Here is a 20,510-nt window from a genome sequence, read left to right on the forward strand (position 1 = left end):
GATCCTCCTCTCCCTCCCCTCATTCTTGCCTCTCTGTCCCCTTCTTCCCCTTTTCTTTCCTCTACATTTCAGTTCCCAGTAACTGGTGGGGCCACTGCCTTCTTCAGCAGTTAGTCTCTCTCACACACACACACACCTTGTTTGTGTAGAAGACAGTTAGACAGACATGAGCAGAGTAGGATGATAGGCCAGGCACAGAAGGTCACCAGGGTGGAGAGCCCAGGGTACCTAGCAACAGGCAGAACTGGGCTGGGACCTTGCTCCCAGGGAGGTCTTTCCTCCATTAGCACATTGCTGAGCATGTGGTTTAGACCCCCTTGTTACAGAGAGAAAGGAGGTTCTTTCACGTGGCGCCTTGGTGTAAAACCCAACAACTAGTGTTGAGGAAAACAGGTCTTTATTTACAGTATTCCAGCCTGGGGAGGGCAGTGAGACTTCATCTCAGGGCTCTGTTCTCCCACAGGACCGAGCACTTCCCTTGCTCCCCAAAAGGCTAGAAGCCAAAAACATTCCCAGAAGTTCCCCGTCCCTTATCTGTCAGCTGTCTCCTTCAGGATCTGGGGTGCAATGTCATCAGCCTCCGTACAACAGTCCAGGAAAACATGTGCTTTGCCCTTTCAAAGCCATATGGTATTCACCCTTTCAAAGCAGCATGGAGTTCTTCCTTTCCTTTTTGCAAACTGTGTGGCTCTCCCCTTCTCTCAAAGGGTTGCTGCCTTCTTTTTAAATCCATGACTGCATCCTGTGACACAGTGGGCGTGATAACCAGTTCTGACCATTCACAGAACCTTGCGCAGGCTCTGTCCGCACCATTCCATGGCCAAAACCCCTCCCATCTCCTTGGAGCCTTGGAAGAACCAAAACCATTTGTGTAACTAAGCCATTAGCTACTAGCCATAGTTATGCAAAGGCATCTTAAAAGCTGTTCCCTTTTCCCCATCTCCCAACCCACAGGCTCTGGGGACTTTTGGGGACCCCCACTCTGTAACACCCTAACGTTTCATATCACTAGCCATGTGTTGTGGACCCTCCCCTGACCTCAGTCCCCTGGCCTGTGGCTACTCATGTGAGTTATATAAGAAACAAGGACATAGTGACTCCCAAACCAATAGAAAGTCATTAGTAACAAAGGGCAAATGTGATTAGAGGGTCTCTGAGGCAGAGTTAACAGTATTAGCATATTTACAAAAGGGGCATCCTGAAGGGGGAGAGGTAGTCATCACCAGACACAGGGAAAACGGGAGAAGGTAGTTCACAGTATTAGCATATTTACAAATCAGAAAAGGGGAATTTAGATAATCACGTTAGATTGTAACTCCCGAGTATCCAGCGTGGAGAAACAGGGAAGGAGAAGGAGGGGGTTGGGGGCTTTAGATGCGTTAGGGATAAAGACAGTCAGCTCCCTCTTTTGGCGCGCACCTTTGATCTGGCTGCGCCCGGACCTGCAGACCTGTGAGTAAACTGCCTCGGTGACTGCTGAAGTCCTGTGTCCCAGTGCTCCCTTGTGAGCCTCTCTCACAGACCACCTAAGAAAGGGAACAAACAAGAGGACAGGAGAATAGCCTTACACATTAAGCCTCCAGGACGCTGAGCTTCTAATGCACATCAAATACGTGTACGCCTCAGCTGTTTTAGCTTAAGGCCCAGACAAGCAGGAAAATCAGACCAGCAAATCATGGCTGACATCAAGACCAGCTGCACTGACTAACGATCTGCCCAGGTGCTGACCAATCAGTAAGGACCTTGATCCTGAAAGGACACACCTGGACATCAATGACTATTCTATTGAAATCCTTCCTTCCCTGAGACCTCCAGATGAATACCCTCAGGAGGGAGGACCCAGGGGGGCTCCCTGTCTTAGGCACCCCCACGCCTTTCCCACCCCTTTGTTTCCTCAAGGGCAGATTTTCATTCTGTTTCTCCTAAACGTTGAGGGGCCCTTCTTTTGCCTCTGTAACTTGTTCCCTGAGGCCGCTTCTTCTGTGGCTCCCTTCTACTTCTGTGACTGTCTAAACTTCCTCATATAATTTGAGCTCTTGTTACTGAGCAAAATCGGGGCTTGTTTGCGTGGCGCCTTGGTGTAAAAACCAACAACTAGTGTTGAGGAAAACAGGTCTTTATTTACAATATTCCATCCTGGGGAGGGCAGTGAGCACTTCAGCTCAGGGCCCTGTTCTCCCACAAAACCCAGCACTTCCCTTGCTTCTCAAAAAGCTGTAAGCCAAAACCAAGCCCAATAGTTCCCCATTCCTTACCTGTCTTCTCTCCCCTTCAGGATCTGGGGTACGTTGTCCTCAGTCCCCATATAATAGTCCAGAAAAGCATGTGCCAGGTTACACTGGGTCATGGTGAAGTCCAGGAAAGGAACAAGTCCTAAGGGAGTGTCCCGAATTCCAAAAGTCCAGACAGAGTCCGGCTCTGCAAGGTGGAGTCCTCAGTGGCTTTGGAGTCAGCTGGAGCAAGCAGGATCAAAGCAGTAGCGTGCCTGCTTTCTTACTAGCCCAGACCGCATGGCTGAATCATCCCTACCGACCGCATAGCTGCTTCTCCCTTCTCACATCGGACCAGCTTCACTACAAACAGCATAGCTGCTGCTTCACTACAGGCAGCATGGCTGGGTCCCCTTCCAGCTCACGGCTCCTTCCTCATGACTACTCCTCTTCTCTTCTGCATTCGCTCTGCCAGCATGGTCCTCTCCCATGGCAGACCAGCTCTCCTACAAAGCTGTCTCCCTGCTGCATCATGGCTCTTTCTCTACACACCAGGCCTCCTAGCTGACTCCCATCTATACTCTTTCAGACTGCGTGGCTTCTTCCTTTGTACTTCATCTTCATGGTGGATGGTGGAGCCCTTCCTCATCCTTTTAAACAGCATGGCCCCTACATTCTTTCAAACTGCTTGGGCCCCCTTTCTTATGGCTGGCTCCTTTCCTTCTGGCCCTCCCCTTCAGGAAGGGCTTAGCTATCTCCTTATCATTGATATGCAAGGTATCTTTAATAGTATCATCTGCTCTTTCACTGGCCTTAACTACCAGACTGCTATAGATATGCAAAGTATGTTAAAAGCTGTTTTATTTCCTTCTCCCATCCCCAAAACCATGGGCTGTGGGGGAGGGCCGCTCTGTTACACTCTTGGCTCTGAATTCCTCTCTTAGCTGAACTCAAGTACCTAGGTTGCACAACAGAGGTTCGGTCTAAATCAGTGGTTCTCAAACTGTGGGTCGCGACCCCTTTGGGGGTCGAATGACCCTTTCACAAGGGTCGTCTAAGACCATTGGAAAACACATATAATTACATATTGTTTTTGTGATTAATCACTATGCTTTAATTATGTTCAATTTGTAACAATGAAAATACATCCTGCATATCAGATATTCACATTACGACTCATAACAGTAGCAAAATTACAGTTATGAAGTAGCAACGAAAATAATTTTATGGTTGGGGGTCACCACAACATGAGGAACTGTATTAAAGGGTCACAGCATTAGGAAGGTTGAGAACCACTGGTCTAAATCCACTGTGGCTGTTCATCTGCTCACAACTGAACAGGCAGAGACTTGGGTGCGTGTGTCCAGGCCGTTCCCCGCAGCTCTCTGTAGAGTGCACGGTAGCCTCCCAACACCCCTCTCACCCACATTTGGCTTTTCTCTCCAGAGCACGAGCCCAGGGGCTACAACAGAAGCTCTCATCACAGGGATGTCACCCCCTGTGCATCAGATCATCTGTGGAACTTCCTAAAAATGACAATACCAAGGTCACACTCTAGAAATGCTGTATCAGCAGCTCTCTGGCTGCCCTGGATGCTCAGCTAGGCTGAGACCTCTTGATGTGGGGGTGGGGAAGCCCCTCCTCCTCTCTTTGCAGGGGAGGGTCTGCAGATCCTGTTCAAATGCAGATTCTGACTCCGCAGGTGTTTGGTGAACAGAACAGCCTGCACCTAACAAGCTGTCAGAGGTGCTGATCAGCTGGTCTGCAGAGCACTTTCAGTGACAAGGCTGATGGGGACCTTCAACCTCTGAGAGGATGATCCCTCCACTTAACTCCACCAGAGACCTGTGCTGTGTCCTGGCCTTTGGTCTGTCAGCACCAGAGAGTAAGTCCCAGGATTCTTCAAACCTGGGGATTATTTGTTTGTGACACAGAAACCCAGCAGGGCACCAGGTCTTCCCCATGTTCTCATGCTCTGGGGAGGTTGGGTTTCCTCCCAGCAGGACCCAGCAGGAAGGTGACAAAGAGGACTCTGGGGAGAGAAAGGGCCAAGCTGGATGATGGCTGGTGAGGGCACTCACCTTCTGTCTTCAGTGTCACCAGCCTGGTTTCTGCTCCCAGGGACAGAGACCAGGGACCAGGAGTCTGGTAGGACCTGTGGTTCCATGCTATGAAGAGGGTGGTGTCCTGCTTGTCCTGGAAAGAGAAGACTGTGGTGGTGTTACAGAAACAGGGGAGTCCAAAAATCCCCAGTTTGCAGCTGGGGGGTGGGGAGAAGGAAGCAGCTTTTGGAATGCCTACACATGCCTGAGGCTGGTGGCTAGTGTCTTTTTTATGCAAAATGGCTTTAATGCATCCAAAGCCTCAAGTAGATGGGAGGGGTCTTGAACTAGGGGATGGTATGGAGAAAGCACACAGAGCCTACGTGGGGTTCTGTGAATGGTCAGAACTGTTTGCAACGCCCACTGCATCAGAGGGACGCAGTCAGGGATATAGAGGCTGAGAATCCAGGTGGTTCTGCATTGAGAGCTGGATGGCACCACGGCGCAGAAAGGACCTCCCCAGGCAGAAGAGTGATTGGCAGCTGCTGGTAAAGCTGAACTGTGTTTGGAAAGTAGGGGAACGGTTTCTCTAACTTTCCTAAAACTAGCCTGGTTTGGTAGCGGGGAGGCAGGATATGTGTTTAAGGGTGTTTTAAAGAACATAAGACTTAAAAACAGAAATCCGCAAATAACTAAATCTGTATAACTGTTAAATAAACAATTCTTTTTCTTTTCACTCAACTATAATATTCAGAGTTGTAATTCTGGCTGGTTTGGCTCAGTGGATTGAGCGTCGGCCTGTGAGCTAAGTGTCGCTGGTTCGATCTTCCAGTCAGGGCACATCAGAGAAGGAAAACTCTGACTCCAAAAAACCTCCGCTGCCTTGCGGCATACCTCTTCAGGGGAAAGGCTAAGGGAGTAAACCCCGACAGAAAATCCGGAGCCGGAGTCCCTAAGGCGGTTCGACGTTGTAGTCAACACCGGCAACTCCTGCGGCGCACCTGAAGCCAAGCTGTATTGACTCCGTCTTCCCCTTGGACCCTTCAGCTGCGAAGAGAGGGGGGGTCTGCTGCATGGGCAACAGCAGACCCTCCATATCACCCTGCCCAGGCTCTGTAGCTTCAGCTTCACTGGAGAGGACACTCCAGCGTCATCGCAAGATGTCGATTCAACACGGGAGGAGACAGATACCGTGTCACTCCCGAGTTGGACTGCACAGCCATTCTCGGCGGTGCAGATAGACTCTTAAGAAGCTACACCATCGTCTCTCGAGATGGACGGCTGCCGCCGCCGACGAATTCTGGCGGCGGGCAATTGGGCCCCTAACTAAAGAGCTTGTGGGTTTGTTTTCAATTGGAGCAGCCCAGGGGTTCTGTAACAGTGGGAGGTCACAATAAAACACCGGGACACAGGACTTCAGCAGCAAAGCAAGGCATTTATTCACGAGCCTGCAGAGTTGGACGCACAGCCAGCCAGGGCATGAGTGCCGACAAAATGGAGCTGGCCGTTTTTAACCTAATGTGAGCACCCCCTACTTCCCCTCTTCCCTCCTTCTCCTTCTCCGTTTTTCCATGCTGGATACTCTGGAGTTACAATCTAACGCGATTAACTAAATTAACTGAGGGTGACAATTAACTCAGAGTGATCTGGTTATAGGTCTGTCCCAAGCTCTTCTTTGAAATTTCCCTATTTTGTTTGCTGGGCGGTCTAGCTACATTTTCCCACTTCCCGGGGTTTGGTGAGGACTATCTCTCCGCCATTGATCTCAGATATCCTTTGTCCTCAGAAGCATTGGTGCTGAGCTGCGGAATGCCCCTTCCTGACTTGTAAGTGTGCTGATACTGTTAACTCTGGCTCGGAGACCCTCTGATTCAAGATTTAATTACATTTGTCCTTTGCTGCTAATTATTTTCTACCAGTTTGGGAGTCACCACTTCCGTGCCCCTTACAGACCCACCCTGGCTTCTGGCACAGGTTCCGGGCACTCAGGGTGCGAAGTCACTAAACCACAGGCCTTGGTAACTCTCCCGACACTGGTGTAAAGAGCCGGGTGATGAGATCAGGGTGGCCTCCTGGGAAAGGGCTTCTAGGTCTCAGTAACTCTCCACCTGCAGGTATTGGTGAGTCCTGCCTGGGGGCAGCAGGGCGGGTGCTCCCGGTGTCCCGTGGCCCCTAGAACTGCCCTGAGCGCTGAGAGCAGCGTCGCTGCTTTCCTGGAGGGACTCGACTCCAGAGTCCCCCTGCGTGTGGACTAGCCCGACGGCCGGTGAACCCAGGGACCACGCCAGACTCCGCCCACCGCGGCCGACCCGCCAATCAGCGCCCAACCTCGGGGACAGCCGGACTCCGGGACCGCGCGCGGGTGCCCCCTCTGCCTTGAGGACCGGGGGTGGGGGTGGGGGGTGGGCTCAGGACTCAGCGGCTCCTGCTGGAGGCGGTGAGATCTGGGTGCAAGCTCCGGAGCCGCCTCTAGGTTTGTATTTGAGATCTAAGGGGGGTGGGGGGTGGGAAGGAATAAATCATACCAGGTCATATTGACAGACGGGAACTCCGTCATCATTGTAAAATGAAAATTATGCACTGGAACGTTCTTTTAAAGAAAAACAATTTTCAATTTAACAGCAACTGTGATGTATGTTTTATTTTTCTAGTTCATCATTAATACCACTTTTTGTAGTTTAGCTCTTAGGAAATAGAGCCATCATGGCCCGTGTTTTAGCTCGGGAATGTGGATTTTATGTGGAGTCTCCTATGACTTTAGGCGTTTATACAGATCATCTTCCTTGAACACTAATGCAATTACTCTGTCTGTTTGTTTCTCATCCCTGAACACAGGGAGTCACGTTTTCCCCCAGAGCTAGAAACCATCTGACTACCATGAAAATAAAAAAAGAAAGGTGTCCAGACGCTGCTGGTAATGATGATAGCAGTCAAGGTGCTGGTCTGTGCAGGGTGGGCAAAGGCAACTGTTTTTGAGAACTTTTCTCTCAAAACCACGCACAGAACACACCTCCTGGACCTGTCACATGTCGGAATGAAGGACAGAAATAGAAGTCATAATTTAGGTATCACATCCAAGAGTGGACAAAAGATGGTCCCCACAGTCTGAGAGGGAGAGGAATGAATGATGAAGACACTACAAAGACCCCTCTCCCGTTAATGAGGGAGCAGCCAAGGCCCTGTGGTTCAGAGAGGGGTTCAGGGGTTGGGGGAGGTGCTGTCAGCCTACAGGTGCTGAGAATGAAACCTGACACTGTCTGGCCACCAACTAAGTTCATTTTTGGGGGGCTGTCCATATGTAATAAATAATGTCACAGTATATCATTTCCAACTTGTATGATGTAATATTCTTTGTAATAAGATGTTTTTTCCACTTCCTGTCAACCATAGAAAGAATTACAACCAGATCTCAAACAAATAACACTCATAGCCATCAGAAAATTGAGCTGTCTGGAAGTATGACAACCAAAGATTTAAAGAAGCCACATTCATCCAGACAAGTGGATGAGAAGAAGTTGGTGAGAAGAGGAGAAGTTGGGGAGACATGGTGTGGTGTGGAGAGTCGGTGGTGGCAGAATGGAGGGTCCCATATTTATATGTGGTGGATAAAAATCGTGAGGGATACTTTGGGAGTGAGCGATCACAGCCCCAGGTCAGATGGCACAGTCCAAGGTTCCAGCATCAGGAAGATAAATTCTGATAACTTCTGGCCAAAACACCAGTGGGGGTTGGGGCAGCGGCAGAAACTGCTGGATTTTTTCCCCTTAAAGGACCACATGAACTTTGAATGTATGCAAACCCACACACTCAGGGATTCACCACCAAGGCAGCAGCTGGAAGGGTGCCAGTCGCATATGGGAAGTGGGTGAAGTGACTGGAAATGGGATGAGTGCCAGGCAAACCTCCAGAAGCCAGGCAGTGGCATTGTCACCTCTCCAAGCCCTCCCCACACACAGAGTAACAAAAAGGTGAAGCAAATGGCCCCACCCTGATGGTTACCTAAGGCTCTGCCCCACACAATTTACAGGTGCCTTTTTGACAATAGGCCATTCTACTAAGACAGGGAGTCAAAGCAGCTCTACCTAATACACAGAAACAAACACAGGGAGGCTACCAAATTTAGGAGGCAAAGAAATATGGCCCAAATGAAAAAATAGAAAAAAAAACTCCAGAAAAAGAACTAAATGAATGAAGACAGCTAACCTATCAGATGCAGAGTTCAAAACACAGGTGATCAGGATGCTCAGAGAACTCACTGAATATGACAACAACATAAAGGAAGAAATGAAGGTTACATTAAGTGAGATAAAGAAAAATATACAGGGAACCAACAGGGGAGGGGATGAAGCTGGGATTGAAATCAATGATTTGGAACATAAGGTAGAAATAAACATTCAACCAGAACAGAAAGAAGAAACAATAATTTAAAAAACAAACAAAGATAGTATAAGAAGCCTCTGGGACATCTCCAAACCAGCCAATATCTGAATCATAGAGATGCCAGAAGGAAAAGAGGAAGAGCAAGAAATTTAACTTATTTGAAAAAATAATGAAGGAAAACTTCCCAAATTTGACAAAGGAAATAGACATACAAGTTCAGAAAGCACAGAGAATCACAAACAAGTTAGACCTAAAGAGGACCACACCAACACATACCATAATTAAAATGCCAAATGTTAAAGATAAAGAGAGAAACTTAAAAGCACAAGAGAAAGGAAGAAAGTTATCTACAAAGGAGTTCCTATAGGACTATCAACTGATTTCTCAAAAGAAACTTTGCAGGCAAGAAGGGACTGGCAAGAAGTATTCAAAGTGATGAAAAGCAAGGACCTAAAACCAAGATTACTCTATTCAGCAAAGCTATCATTTAGAATGGAAGGGCAGATAAAGTGCTTCCCAGAAAAGCTAAAGGAGTTCATTATCACCAAGCCATTATTACATGAAATGTCAAAGAGTCTTATTTAAGAAAAAGATCAAAACCATGAACAGTAAAAGGGCAACAAACTCACAATTATCAATAAGTGAGTCTAAAAATAAACCAACTGCCCTGGCTGTGTGGCTCAGTGGATTGAGCGCCGGCCTGTGAACCAAAAGGTCACCGTGGGACGGGTTCCCAGTTGGGGGTGCATGAGAGAAGCAACCACACATTGATGTTTCTCTCCCTCTCTTTCTCCCTCCCTTCCCCTCTCTCTAAAAATAAGTAAATAAAATATAAAAAAACAAACAACAGAACAAAACCAACTAAGCAAACAACAAGAACAATGTCAGAATCATAGATATGGAGATCACTTGAGGGGTTATCAGCTGGGAGGAGGAAGGAGGAGAAATGGGGAAATTGTGCATAATTGGTAGGAACAAAATAGACAGGGGGATGTTAAGAATAGTATAGGAAACGGAGAAGCTAAAGAACTTACACTCTTGACCCACGGACATGAACTAAGCAGGGAATGCTGGAGGGAAGTAGAGTACCGGACAGAGAGGCGCAAAGGTGGAAAACTGGGACAACTGTAATAGCATAATCAATATAATACACTTAAAAATGTAAAAAAAATGTTTCTTCCAAATGATAGTAGGGAGTTTGCATTCATTGCTAAGGCTGTTGTTAAGATGGTAAGAACATCAGAGTAAGAGGTGGAAGGACACTGCTTGCACATTGTTATGTATTTCTTCTTCCCAGTGTCTGCAGCTTTTCCTCATCTGACTGCACTACAACTCAGGGGTGCCATTCTGACTTGAGGGTACCCCATTGAATACCCCCAGTCCTTTTGAACCTGAACGTGCCCTTTGTCCAAGGTCAGCCCTAACTTAATTCAGCCTATTTTACTCCTTTTCTAGCAGGAACAACCCACTAGAGGGCACTCACGCTCCTTTGTGAGCTTCTGGGGATCATTTCCCTCACTTGAGAAATAGATACAAATGTTCGTAATGCTTTCAAATAGTCTTTAGATTTGCTCAGGGTAAAGCTACTGGAACAGACATCAGGGTCCCCAGGGGAAAAACGTCGCATTGGAGGATCTGGCAGCATGGACTTGTGGCCCGGGACCAATGGCAAGACGCAGGTCACTAGGGAGAGGGCTGGACACCCCGGGCCCCGATGGCCCTACCTGTGTGTGGGTACTGGGGGAAATAACAGTGAGTCCACGGCCCTAAAGGATTATGTCACTCTTCTTACTCCCAGACAGGAGAGTTACACAGCAGCACCCTTTCTTTGAGACCCTGATAAGCAGGTTCAGCAGCCCCTGAGGAGGCTCCTGGCTGCAGAGTAGCTCGTCTTCCCCCTGGTGGACAACGAGGGAAGTGCCGCAGTCACCATGTTTTGCTCTCAGTATTTTTATTCACCATCAATTTATAGGCATTTCACATGGATCACATAGCATATTAATACACCATCAGGTTCCCGTTACATGAGTCCCAGTCTCTATTGCTCCAAGATCTCCTACCTGCTTCGCTAATGTGCTGTCGCCTAACTCACGTTTTCAGGAATGTGCACTAGTTTGTTTTTTTCTCCAGAAGTTATTCTATGGGTGTTCCTGGGTGAGTGGTGTGGGTGGCTCAAATGCTGGGTGCTGGGTCTGTGGGGAGGGGGAGGAGCAGGGAACCATGGGTGTCAGGAGGGAAGGTCTGTGTGAGGGGATCAGAGGGCAAGATGGACATGTCAACACCCCCTCTCACTCCTGGGGCCCGGTGTCCAGGACAGAAACTCTGATTCCGGGGACACACAGCACCACACCCCTCTCCATGTCCCTGGGTCAGTGCAGGACTCAGCCATCCTGGGTCCATCCCGCAGCACAGAGCCCTGGAAGGACTGGATGGGCCTCATTCCCCGGCCCGCACACTTTAACATGGCTAAAATGGTGAATTTTAGGTTATGTGGATTTTATGTTAAAACAATACATTTAGGAGAGCTCTCTACACATTATCTTGTGTAAAACTGCACCGATACACCATGGGGAGTGTTGTGAATGTCCGTTTCTTCAGGCCCTTGGCACGTCCACAGCAATTACGTGGAAGCAGAAGCTGTGTCCACCCATTTATCCAGCTTTGCTTCCTTTTTTCATTCTCTGAACCCTTACAACCATTTCCCTATACCAGGCCCTTGTGTAGGAGCAATGGGGCCATTGAGAAGCATGGTGAGTCTCGTCCTGCCTGTCTCTCGGGAGCTCAGGGACCCACAGGACACATGACAGGAGCACAGGAGAGTACTCCTGGACATGTCACAGCACACAGGAGAAGAGCTGGAGGTGGGAGTTCAGAGGGGGCCCATTGTGTCCTGCTGTGGAGGTGGGATGACGTTGTGGCAAGATGGCCAATGAGGTTGACTGCAGAGAAGGGGAAGGAGCAGGTCCACGGAGAAGGGGAGAGGGCATCCCAGGTGGGGCCCATGCAGGCAGACACAAGGAGGCAGGAGCAAGTCTTGTGGAGCAAGGGTCATGAGGGCATAGTGTCTGTGGACTTGGGATGAGAGGAAGCAGGTGAGAGATGAGAAGAATGTCATGGGGAAGGTGAGGTGACACAGGTGGTGGCTTTTCTGAAGAGTGGAGGTGACTTGTGCATGCATGACTGTCCTCCAGAGCCTGTGCTGCTCTGGGGACACTGGGGAGCAGCTGAGAAGTTACCCCACCACGTGCCCACCCCCTGTGGCTGCTCCATCCTTGCTCACATTTGTGTGGACGGCAGCTGGCCCCATCTGCAGTTTTTCTGGGTCCCCACCTGCACCAGCACAGGGAGACAGGCTGGGAGCTGTCCAAGGTCCCTTAGCTGCAGGGGCGGTGTGAGGACAGCCCAGCACTTTCCTCGCTGGACAGGGGCTCTTCTGGGTCTCATTCTTTCCTGCCAATATTGTCCCCACACTGCAACTCCTCTTTCCCAGGAGACAGGACTGGGGGTTGGGATAACCTAGACATAATATTTTCCCTGTGTGCCCCAGGAAAGAATGGGCCTGGAGTTGCAGGTGAATGTCTGCTAAGAGACAATTCCCATGAGCAGGAAAAAGAAATGAGAGAACAGTCTTCTTTATTCAGATCCTTGCCGGGTGATCACGGGTGGGTCACAGATCTGTCCACTTTCCCTGGAAGCCCCCAATTCCTCAGGAGAAGGCCACAAAGCCTAGAAATAAATGTTAAAGACATAGATGTTTTTCTCAGCTGGGGGCAGCACTTCCCCCGTCCCACTCAGAGGCCTTTTGGGAGTGTGTGTGTGTGTGTTTGAGGAGTATTTTGGCTCCATCAGTGACTTGCTAGGCCTCCCAGCACTTAGTGTGGAGCGGGAGATAACAAATGTGGTGAAAGCTCTGGACTGTCCCATATATCAAGGAATTCCCCAAAAAGCCAGTGTCAGGTCCTCAGAAGAAATGAATCAAGTATTTTTCTTTATAAACTGTATCCTCAAGTGACATGGGATATATTTGTTTGCTTGTTTATCTTCTGTCTCCACATTTCTTAGAAAGTGAGCTCCACGAGAGAAGTGACTGCTGTGCTTACGGCTGTACTTTCTGACTCTGTAACTAGGCAAAGCCATGAGACTAATGTTCGAACTGTATTTTTTTTGGAAAGGCATATCGCAGTTTTAAAGCTTTTATTTTACTTTTTAAAATATTTTATTTATTTATTTTTAGAGAGAGGGGAAAGGAGAGAAACAGCAATGTGTGATTGCCTCTTGTGTGCCCCAAACTGGGGACCTGGCCCACAACCAAGGCATGTACCCTGACTAGGGATCGAACTGGTGACCCTTTGGTTTGCAGGCTGGTGCTCAATTTACTGAGCCACACCAGCCACGGCTGGAGAGTATTTAAAGATGCTTTGGATGGAAAGAGTAGAATATGAAAGTGTCAGAAGGACCTCTTACCTCATTTCTGATCTTCTGTATTCTGCCTGAAATATTATTTTATGTTTATTTATATGGCATTGTGCTACATATAAGGTCTATCTCTAATTTTCTCATTCACCATTATCTTCTTTTATATTTAGGCTTACAAAATATTTAAGCCTAGTTCAGTGGTTCTCAACTGTATTGACTTTCCTTGCAGAGATGTTGGCAATGTCTGGAGGTATTTTTGGTTTTAAGAACTGTAGGTAAACTATTGGTACCTACTGGATAGAGCCCAGGGATGTTGTTGAAAGTCCCGCAATGCGCAGAACAAGCCCCTGCAACAAAGAATGATCTGGTTCAAAATGTGAGTAGTTTCAAAGCTGAAAATCCTTCTATAGACCAAAGTCTTACTCTATGAGTTTTAACAAGAAAAAAATATGACAATCTCTATGATAATAAAGCAGCAGCCCGTTAATATTTGATGGGAACAAATCTGTGTATTCAACCCGGGCAAATGCGGCAGGTGGAGCAGGTGAGCCTTCATGACAAGTCTGTGCCCTGGAGAGAAGGCGGGAAGGAGGTGGCAGGCAGGGGGATGACAAGGGTTTTGATAGGAGCAACATCTCTCCAGTGTGGACAGAATAGTTTATGTCCAAAGGGATCCTGCCTCCCTCTTCCTGGGTTCTCACAGAGGCCTTGGGCCCCCAGCTTCCAGGCAGACGGGCCAGGAGCCCCAAGGGAGCGCCACCTCACTGATGGCTGGGACAGGGGTCTGGGAGTGCTCGGTTCACAGAAGTGAAAAAGGCCGAGGCAGCTGAGGTCTGGGCTGGGGTGGGGGTGACGGTGACATAGACCACTTCTGGGTGTGATGCCCTTGGGGTTGGCAGAGGTGGCAGCTGAGGTGTTGAGAGGGGTGGCAGGGCAGGGCTGGGGGGTGCTGCTGCTGTGACTGGACGGAGATGACAAGGGGCTCCTTGTCCTGTTGGAGGTCCCAGTGGATTCCACATGGGAGGAGCGGAGTCACAGGAAGTGCAGAGCAGGATGCTGGGGAGCTGAGATATCATTATTCCAAACAAATGCCTTTGCTTGGGGGGCTCCACAGGAGAAGCAGAGGAGTCTGGGGGGATTGGAAACCTTGTCAATAGGAGCTGGTGGGGGTGGCCATGGTGGCGGGTGACCCATGGCAGTGAGGTGCAGGGCCCGGCAGGGTGAAAGCAGCTGGGACTTGAGTCTCCAGAGGTTCCTGGAGGGCCTTGATTTTGGAAAGGGGACCCAGCAGGTGGATGTCCTTAGAGGAAAATGCCCCCCCTCCCCCCAGCGGCCCCTGCTGTAGACTCGGGTCAGGCCTGAGGCCCTGGGGTCGAGTCCTTCCTGAGGATTTGGGCCCTGGGCTGCTGTGTTTGGGCAGCAGGTGGTCAGCAGGCAAGGAGGGCAGGTAACAGTCGTGTCTCAGGAGTCAAGTCTTCTGCTGAGAGGCCCACCTGGGCACAAGGAAGGGGCGCCCCAGTTCTCATCTGGGGCTTCATCACCAATGGCCCCCAACCTGCCTCTGCCTCCTGCCATCACTGCCGGGCTCTGGGAGAAGAGGGGCTCATCGTCCAACCTCGGGCTCCCTTTATCATTGCCTGAGGGCTCAGGCTCAGCAAGGTCTCCCTGGCACTGAGGTCTGCACCCCACCCCCCGCCCATGGTACCGGCCCTGCAGAGAAGGGGGACCTGCCCCGAAGAAACTGAGGGGTCCCTTTGCGCTCAGAAGAGCGATCTTGAGGTCCCGGTTTCACACGGCGCTTTCGGGGCGGAGCAGACCCAACATTTGCGTAACCCTCCCGACATTGGAGGAAGGGCTGGTGATGGATCAAGTGGCATATGGGAAAGCGCTTACAAACCTCAGGGCGCCCACTGCCGGCAACGGCCATTATTACCGCCGCATCTTGGCGGGACCGTTCTAGGGTATCGCACCGGATTCGGTGCAGACGCTGGGCGGGGCTCTGGCTCAGACTGGCGCAGACCCTACCGGCGCCCCTGCTGTTGCCCTGGAGGAGCCGGCTGCGGGGTGGGTGCCTTGGAGCGGGATTCGGCTTCCAGAAGGTCCCAAGTGCTTGGATGTGGCCCGAGTGAGGCGCGCAGGGTTGCGGCGACGGTTGCATTGCGCGGCTAGGATGGTTCTTAGCACACACAGGGCTGTGCCCTCACGGACACCAGACAGCAGGGCGCATGGGGCCCCAATAACATGCGTGCAGGTGGTTGGCTTTGGGGAAGGGGCCAGGAGCTGCCTCCAGTTTTGTACTTGATATTTAAAGGGAGAAAGGATCATTTCAGTCTGGTCACGGTAATTATAGATAGCCAGCTGCTTCAGGATGAAAGACATTCCCTTTCTACAATCCATGGTAAAAGTGAAAATAATCCACTGGAATGCTCTTTTTCTTTTTCTTGTAAAGATTTTATTTATGCCCTGGCTGGTGTGGCTTATGGGTTGAGTGCCACCCTGTGAATAAGAAGGTTGCTGGTTCAGTTCCTGGCCATGTCCCCTTGTTGGGGTCAGGCGAGAGGCAACCACACATTGATGTTTCTCTCCCTCTCTTTCTCTCTCCCCTCCCTTTCTCTAAAATAAATAAATAAAATCTTTAAAGGAAAAAAGATTTTATTTATTTACTTTTAGAGAATGTGTATGTAAGAGAGATCCATCAGTTGGTTGCCTCTCACATGACCCCAGCTGGGGACCTGGCCTGCAACCCAGGCATGTGCCCTGACTGGGAATCCAACGGAGAACCTTTTGGTTCTCAGGCTGGCACTCAGTCCTCTGAGCCACACCAGCAAGGGCTGAAATGCTCTTTTTAGGTCAAAGAAATAACTTAGTTTTACCAGTAACTCTGACACATATACTTCTAGTTTATTATTAATCTCACTTTTTGGAAATTAGCTCTTAATGGAAATGTCAAAACCACCTACAATCATGTTTTAGTTCAGGGATGTTGATTTTATGTAGACTTTCCTATGATTTTAATATTTCATAAGTTCATATAGCTCATCTCCTGTGAACGCTAATGTGACTTCTTTCTGTTTGTCCCTGTGTCTCATCCCTGTACACAGAGTCACGTTTTCCCCCAGAGCTGAAAAGCATCTGACTACCGTGAAAAAGGAAGATATCCAAACGCTGCTGGTAATGACAATGGCACTCAAAGTGCAGATCTGGTCGAGGTGGGTGAAAACAACTGTTTTTTTAGAACATCTCTCTCAAAATCACATGCAGAAGTCACGTCCTGGACCTGTCACGTGTTGGGATGGATGAAGGGCACAAGTAGAAGTTGGTAACTTAAGTATCACATCCAAGATCGGGCAATAAATTCTGCCTAGAGTCTGAAAGGTGGAGGGATGAATGGCGAGGACACCACGAAGACCCCTTTGTGCCCTTAATGAGGGAGCACCAAAAGTCCTGTGTTTCAGAGAGGGGCCCAGGGATGGGGGACAGGGTGCTGTCAGTCCACAGGTGCTGGGAATGAGACCAGACACTGTCTGTCTTGGGGGCATAGATTCATATTTAAGAATGGTACCACAGCATGTGATTCTGAATATAGAGAAAAACTCTTATGATATAATTTTCTTCTTAATAAGATGTCTTTTCCTAGTGATAGACATGACTGCATTTATTGCTAAGATGCTTAGGATGGCATCGCGTACAGGTTTGTTATCATCTATTTTCTCTTGCCAGTGTCTATAGAATTTCCTCATCCAACTTTACAATATAACCCCGTGCTGTCATTGTGACTGTGGTTACACCCTTTGACACCCAAGTCTTCTACTTGGTGAGATACAGGTAGCCATTAGGGAATCACCCCTAAATATGCCTCCTTCTGAACCCGACTGTGCCTGTGTTCAAGGTCAGCCCTAACTTTTCAACAATCCCGCCCCCTTTCCTCCGCTTCTAGCAGGAACAATCCACTAGAGGGCACTCACGCTCCTCCCTGAGCTCATGGGGACCTTTGCAGTCACCTGAGACAAATAGATGCAAGTGTTTTTATTGCCACAGCCTCCAGCCTTCAATGTTCTAGGTTTGCTCAGAGAGAAGCCCCTGGGACAGACATCAGGGTCCCCAGGGGAGAACTCATATCGGACAATGTGGCAGTATGGACTGCTGACCCGGAACCAACCCCAGGACCCAAGTCAGTCTAGAGGCGAATGGATCAGGGACAGCGGGTAACATAGGATAGGCACTCAGGGCCCAGAATTTCCTACCCAAGGGGTGTTCACAGGGACAGTGGTCGTGAGCTTTGAATCTTAGAATCTGTGCACATGAGCCTTGGCTGGGCTGCTGTGAAATATTTTAGACTAAACCTTCCTCAGTGGGAGGTGGGTCATCCTGGGTATTTAAAGAATGTTCCTACTTAAAGAATCAGGAGGAATGTGTTATTCACCTTAGAGGGTCACATTTTCCTTTGAGAGCTGGAAAATCTCTATTGTTTAAATAAATAGTTGTCCACATGCTGCTGGTAGTGACGATGGTGCGCAAGGTGCAGGTCTGTGCAGGGTGACGAGGGGGGTTCTCTCAGGGCCTGAGGGAGCAGGTGGCATCTGGGCTTTGCCATCAGGTCCAGATCAGGACCCAGGACGTGGGAGTGTGAGCTCCAGCCCGACCCCGCCTCTCAGGACCCCATTGCTGGGCTGTCCGTGGGGGACTCAGTCTCCGCTCCCCTCCCTGCAGTGCAGGAGAGGGACCCAGAGCCCCCTCATGTAGAGGTGGAGCAAAAATGAGCACAGGAGGGGGAGCGCAGGTGGACGTGAGGGGAGACCTTTATCCCTGGAGGTGGGAGCTGGGACGTGATGGGCAGACAGGAGGCGCAGAGGCTGCTTAGCTGCTGCAGCCGAGTCAGGGCACCAGAGCATTTCTTCCGGAGGGTCCAGGCTTTTCCCTGCAAATATTCAAGAGCTTCCCATTTCAGTGCTTCCTGCTGAGACCCCTGAGTCCTGGTCCCTGACTCAGTCCCACATCAACTCCCTGTCTCCCTCACACTAGGGCAGCTGCGACTGCCCAGTTGCCTAGGATCCCCGGGTGTGCAGAATGGTCATTGCTGCTGCCGACCCCACCAATGTAAAGGCCCCGCCCTGTCTTTTTGGTCAGCTGAGGGACCAGGCTCTCAGCCTTCATGCCCTGGTAACCAGTCATCTGCCAGGAGGTGGCAGCAGCTGAACACAGGAGAGATGCAGGGACGATTGTTACCACCTTGTGAGTCTGTAAGTGCACCTGCGGGGGAGGAAGCACAAAATGACTGAACTTCCTCTGAATTCAGATGTCTGTAGTGTGATGGTGCATGCCTTGGGGATTCAGTGGAGAATGCATGGACATTTTCTTATTTTGAAGGACAGACTTTTGAGTTTGGAATTACATGTTTCCATGGTTGTCACCATCAACTTCGGTCCCACTCACTTGGGTCACAGACTGCAAATCCACACCCTGCTGCAGGGTGGGTGCTGGGGTGAGGCGCTGCATCCTGGCCTGGGGCCCCTCTGTATTTCTAGGGCTGCAGAGAGATGTGTTCTCTGTTGGGAATAGTGCTCCTTCCTGGACAGCGGTCCCCAGCCACCCAGTACCTTCCCCTGTCCCTGCAGGACCTCCCCCAGCCCCATTCCAGCTTTCACAGCAGATTCTGAGCCATCTGTCCCAGGAACATCTTGGGAGCCATTCACTCTCTTTGCTCTGCTCTTCATGCCTGTCTGGAGCTGCCCGTGACCATGAGGTTCCTGTGTGTGTGTGTGTGTGTGTGTGTGTGTGTGTGTGTGTGAGAGAGAGAGAGAGAGAGAGAGAGAGAGAGAGAGAGAGAGAGAGAGAGAGAGATGGGCCCCTGCACACAGGTGAAGTCTCAAGGTAAGGGAATTTGAGAGTCATTTAACAAATGTTTATTTTAAATGCAAGAATTCATGGTTAGATCTTCTACATCTAATTAACAATGGTTCATATTGTCGATGAGTTACTTCTTTTAAAAAAAATTCCTAAAATTTATTTTTAGAGAGGGCAAGGAAGGAAGAAAAGTGAAACTATTACTTTACATCTTCAAACAGAAAAACTACCCAAATGGGACAAGAATGTCTGTTAGGGTTTCAGACACCCTGGACCCTGAATTTCAAACCCAGAGTTTATGAGCTTGGGACTTTATGAGCTACAAGGGCACCTCAGGCCGCCCACAGCCCCTGACACCTGAGCAGGCGGAGACCCACCACAAGGGGCTGAGTGAGGATGTGGAGCGCTGCCCTCACCTGCGCAGTGAAGGTGCCTGTCGTTCTCCAGCACCACGTCTCCGTGTAGGCTCCTCTGAGAGGGTCCAGGAGCACATCCAGGGTCACATCTTTGAAGTCTGCTGGGCTCCGAAGGTTCAAGCACATCCCTCAACCATCATCATCAACAGCGATGTCTATGCGCCGAAGTGCACGCAGCACTGAGAACAGAGGGGGGACGGGAAGCAAGTGATGCAGAGTCGGGAGCGTCCAAAGTGAAAACGTGCTGCACTTGCGTCCTCTCCGCTCCATAGGGCCAGTTCCCACCAATGGTTTTGTTTTTACACTGGGAACCGCCCTGCCCCCCGTTGTCAGGAGGAGCCGTGAGGTTGTAGGAGACTTGGACCACATCACACCCAAACCCAGTTTGTAGTTAAGTTCCGATTCCATGAGCTAACACAGCCCCCTTTACAGCTAAAGTCAGCGTGTGCTGGGTTTGCTATTTGTGTACAAATGTAGGTGCAAACTGACCCAGACATTTGTCCTCAGGACGGAACCCTAAAATGTGCAGCAGGCTTGAGTTCGGGGTTCGCAGCATCACCTCCATCATAGGCTGGATGACAGAACGCCTTGTTGTGCAGCAGCAGATGGTCACTGCTGTTCACTGTATCCGGGACTCAGGTGCCATTGACCCAGTGCTCACTCAGATGCGGCGGCAACGAACGCCGTAAATATTGAATGCGGTGAACTCGTGTGTTTCTCTGAGGTAACGTCTGGAAGTGCATTTGCTCCCTCATAGGATATGTGCCTTGTGTACCTGAGGGCCGTCCATCAGTTGGGCCTTGACGGTGCTTAGTACTGCCTGTTCCCAGCTTCCCACCAGGCCCGGGTACTGTCACAGAGCGGGGTCCCCAAGGAGATGGGAGGGGCTTTGACCGTAGAATGGTGATGAAAAGCTTATGGGGCTTGCATCATAGGCCATGGTCAGATATTTAAAAATAAGGCAGCAGCCATTAAGGAAAAGGCCACAGGGTTTGCAAGGAGGCTGGGAACCCCACATGGGTTGAAAGAGAATCACGTGGTTCTGGATTAAGAGTTCGGGAACAGCGCGACACTGGCAAAACCTCCCCAGTCTGGCTGGAATGATTGGGAGCTGCCGGTGAAGCAGCCCCTGCCGCCCAGCTAAGACTGAGTCTGGGAAGTAGGGAAACGGTACCTCTGACTTTTCTACTCTGAAACCTGCC

The sequence above is a fragment of the Furipterus horrens genome, unplaced genomic scaffold, assembly GCF_987537825.1.
Source record: "Furipterus horrens unplaced genomic scaffold, mFurHor1.1.pri manual_scaffold_13, whole genome shotgun sequence".
Lineage (NCBI taxonomy): Eukaryota > Metazoa > Chordata > Mammalia > Chiroptera > Furipteridae > Furipterus > Furipterus horrens.